Below are 4,271 nucleotides of genomic sequence, written 5' to 3' on the forward strand. Positions count from 1 at the left end.
GAAAAACTTGTGTCTGCTTAAACTGATAACTAAACATGGTCAAGGGCACAAACCTGGTCACTGACCTGTAATTATTATTAATACAAAAAAACACTCATGAAAGTTTGGACAAGGCTTGGGGGATTTAAGAGACATGTTTCCCAGCGCGGAGTGTGGATGTGGCCACCCTGCTTTGGGTCAGGGAGCTGGGTTTTACCAGCCAGTTGTGCGCTGGGCCAGCGAATGGCCGCCAGCCCGAAGTTATTTATATTTATAGCCGGAGCTCGTGTCTGAAGATGGCCAGAACACTTGTTTAAAATGGCATCCTGTCGCAGGGCGTGCTCTCACATGCCCTGGCACCTTCCAGCCACCGCTCCCCATTAAAAAAAAAATTAAAATAAAACGCCTCTGGAACATTTATAAATGGCTCCTTTGAGTGCCACACGCAGAGCACACACTAACGCTGGGTGAATTGCCATCCTCCGCGGGTCTGATGGCTTTCGTAGCTCATCCATAGCGCACAGCATCCTGAAACTCTCTGATAAAACCGTAATACCACACCCCACAGTATACATAACTGTGTCATATTAATAAATATTTGCAGAGTGCCATGACTTGGCACTGCGCTTTAGAGATTTTTTTAATTTTTTTTTTTTTTTTTAAATAAAGGAGCGTGGCCCCCCGCGCCAGGAGAGTTTACGCTTGGATCCCGGCTCTGCACATGTTTAATGTTATCCCGAGTCATCCGCAGAAGGTCTTCTCCTTTTGCAGGGGGCGATGAGAGGAGGAGAGAGGGTAAGGAGACAGATGCGTAAAAATGAATGATAAATGATGCTCCTGGGTGGGCCCAGGGAATTAGTAACAGAATACGCGTTTTTGGCAATCTGTGTGGTTGGTTGAAATCCAGTTGAGCTCCCGAACGATATCCCCTCTCTGAAAGGATATGTTATGGTTTGGTTATACGCTGTGGTGTTACGGTTCATGCAGCGTGAGCCTGGTGAGGTCTGCGACAGCATCAGGGCTTTCACAAGAGGGGGTTGTAGGGTTCACCCCTTCTTGTTTCCAAATTACGTTTGAGGCCAGGGATGGATGTAGCTGCAGCCCGGGTGACGAGAGCCTCACCTGTGCTGCCTGGGGTTGCTTTGAAGATGGATAAAAGACTGATGATTTCACTCCTGGTAAATCCTGCAAGGACTTGCTGGCGGGTTTGGGGGGAGTTTTGCGTTTCGGAGGTTACCACACCTGCTGCAACAAATAACAAAGCCTTGTCTTCCAGACTGGTATCTTTCTGACATGATAAAAAATTTCTTTATACCACCCCAAAGATACTTGTAATGATTAACAAGATGATGATTTTCCAGTCATTTCTTTGAATAGAATAATTAGGTCAATTAGGAAATGCAATCCAAAAACTACTCTCCCACTTTCTTCACTTCTAATAATGGATGGATGCGTCCATACCCTACGGAGACTTTGCAGGCTGCAATGCCAAAGAGGGTTGTTCGCTCAACAACAACTTGCTTCCCATGGGGCTTAAATTCTTCTGGAAAGTCCCAGCCTGGTTTTATTTATTGTGACACTGATGTGGCCAGTTCCCTTTTATGAAAATATGGAAAATGGTGAATCACGTTGTGTTCTGCTGGTGAAAATGGCAATAGCTTTGACCCACAGAAGTGGTAGGAGAGCTAATGACTGCTAAACTTTTAAATTTAGGCTGCTGGGTCAGTGCTAAGATCCCATGAAATAAAATCCCATATGCACACGAAGGCAGCTCTCCACTTCCCATGTGCCAAAAAAGCACCCACGCCTTGCCACCAGACCCACACCTGGTCACGAGGAGCGGGAGACAAAGACTTGCGACGCTTCAGGAGCGGGCGGCTCTGACTGAGCAAAGCACTAAGAGCACGACGTGCCACATAGAGATTAAGAGGATTTAAATATGTGCTGAAATATTTTGGCATATCAGAGCCTGGGGGCTTGTCTATGCATGAAGTTGTCTCAGATTAAAGGTTTGGGGTGGTTTTAAAGTTCCTACCGCTCTTCCTGAATAACTCCCTATGTGCATGTGGTTAATCCAGAGCATATTTATCCTGTATCCTTTACGTATCCATCCCTGCTCGCTGTCCTTCTGCTTTCTTAGTCTTTATCCCACCTTTTGACTTCTGTTTCCGATGTCCTGAGGAACACCGTGGACATTCTCATGAACACTGCAAAGGAGTAGATGCTTGTGCTCCCAGTGCCGTTACTTTTTTTTTAAAAGATTCTCCAGCGCGTTGCCCTGTTCAAGAGACCTTAACAAACTGTTAGGGCACAAGACAACCATGCAGACTGGGACCACCATTCCATATTCCTTCTCCACGCCCTCTCCTTTGGCCATTCCACTCTCGTTGCCGATATTTAGACTGTGAAGGTCTGGTGGTAGAACTTGCACAGCTCCAAGCACAGCAGGTGCCCACTGCAAAATCACGAGTATTATAACTACCGCTTCATCCTACTTCTGCTCCTATTGATTGATAACAGCTACGTTTTCCCAAGAGCCCTTTAAAAATCAAGCTAATTTGGAAAAAAGCTATTCATACAGAAATCGGGACATTTGCACAGCAAGCCAGACTGCAATAGATATTCCAGGCAATTTCCCCCATGTAAATAAGTTCTCCTTGGAGAACCCTGGCAAAACCTCCTCCTCGTAGGTACACGTTACTGGGGGGCAGTGGGGTGGGAGGGGGGCCAGGGAAATGGGAGTCACGAGCAGTTGGAGCGCTTCTGGGCAACTGTCACACAGAGAAAAATGGACATACTGTGTAGAGCTGCTGGCAAAACTGGGTGTTAAACAAATAATACAGTGGTTTTGGGAATTTGGGATTGTGTATACAGGGTTCTTTGCCGTTCACGTAGGAAAGCCCATTAGCGAGCGACCTGTGGATGTGAACGCAATCTTTCCGGCACAGGGACACATACATAAAAATATTATCCTATATAAATAACTGTTCCAAAAATAGACCTTTAGGAAATTTATTCTGAGCCTCTTGGTCCTGAAACTAAAGCATTTATTCTCTTTCCTTTCACCTGAAAGCCACGATCAAACTGAGTGAGTGAAATGACACAGGTAATTCTGCAACCAGCACCCGTTTGTTCCCAGTCCATAGCTGACACAGGCGTCTTAAATTCACACTTGGGAGGCTTCAGGTTGAGAAGCCAGTTGTGCTTTTCTTTCTTAAGGGCTTTTTTCCTAACTCTTCTTTTTCTTTTTCTCTTTTTTTTTTCCCTTCTGACTTTTCTTTATTCTTTTTCTCTTCTCTTTTTCCTTTTTCTTTTTTCCCTTTTCTCTTTCCTCCATTTTATTTTTCTCTTTTTCCTTTTTTCATTTTTCTTTTAATTTTTTCCTTTTCCTCTTTTTCTGTTCTCCTTTTCTTTTTTCTTTTCTTTTTCTTTTCTCCTTTTCTTTTTGCCTTTTCCTTTTTTCCCTTTCTCTTTTCTTCATTTTCTTTGTCTCTTTTTTCTTCATAACTTTTTTCCTTTTTCCTTTTTATTTTTTCTTTTTCTAGTTACTTTTCTCCTTTTCCTTTTTCCTTTTCTTTTTGCTTTTTCTTTTATCCTTTCCTTTTTCTCTTTATCTTTTCTTAATTCTATTTTTCTCTTTATTTTTTCTTTTTCTCCCTTTTCTTTTTCCTTTTCCTATTTTTTCTTTTTCTCTTTATTTTTTTTTCTTTTTCCTTTTTTCTTTTTCTTTTTTCCCTTTTTTTTTCCTTCCTTTCTCTTTTTCTTTTTCTAGCAGGCCATCACCAAGCGTCCATCCCCGCTACTGCCGTGAAAGCCAAAACCAGACCTCAAATCTGAACTTCCCACCGATTAAAGAACAGCCCGGTGAAAGAGAGGTGGTGCATCCCGGCGGCCGGCAGCAGGACCTGGCTGGGCAGGAGTGCCGGGCAGTGATTTCTGACCCTGCCAGGAGAAGGAAAATCCACCTGACAGCCCCCGGCATGAAAAGTATCTTTGTGCTTTAATTGGGGAGCCGGTTGCGCGGCCCAGCAAGGGCTAATCACCCTCCGGAGAGGTAAAGTTTGAAAGTTTCCGGTGAAAACACGCGCGGGCTAATTTTCTTTGCTAATCATTAAGCTCTCATTAGAATAACGCCCTTAACAGCCGCGGCGCCGGGTCCAGCCCGGGAGGGGGATGTCCCGGGGAAGGAGGGGCTGAGAAGGGGGGGGAGATGCTGGCGGGGCTTGTGCGCGGATCCCCCCGCGCAGCCCCCGGCCCTGCCCGCGGGGGGATCCGCGGGGCGCGGAGAGTTT

Source organism: Chlamydotis macqueenii, chromosome 1 (assembly GCF_036417535.1).
Source record: "Chlamydotis macqueenii isolate bChlMac1 chromosome 1, bChlMac1.mat, whole genome shotgun sequence".
NCBI classification, from domain to species: Eukaryota; Metazoa; Chordata; class Aves; order Otidiformes; family Otididae; genus Chlamydotis; species Chlamydotis macqueenii.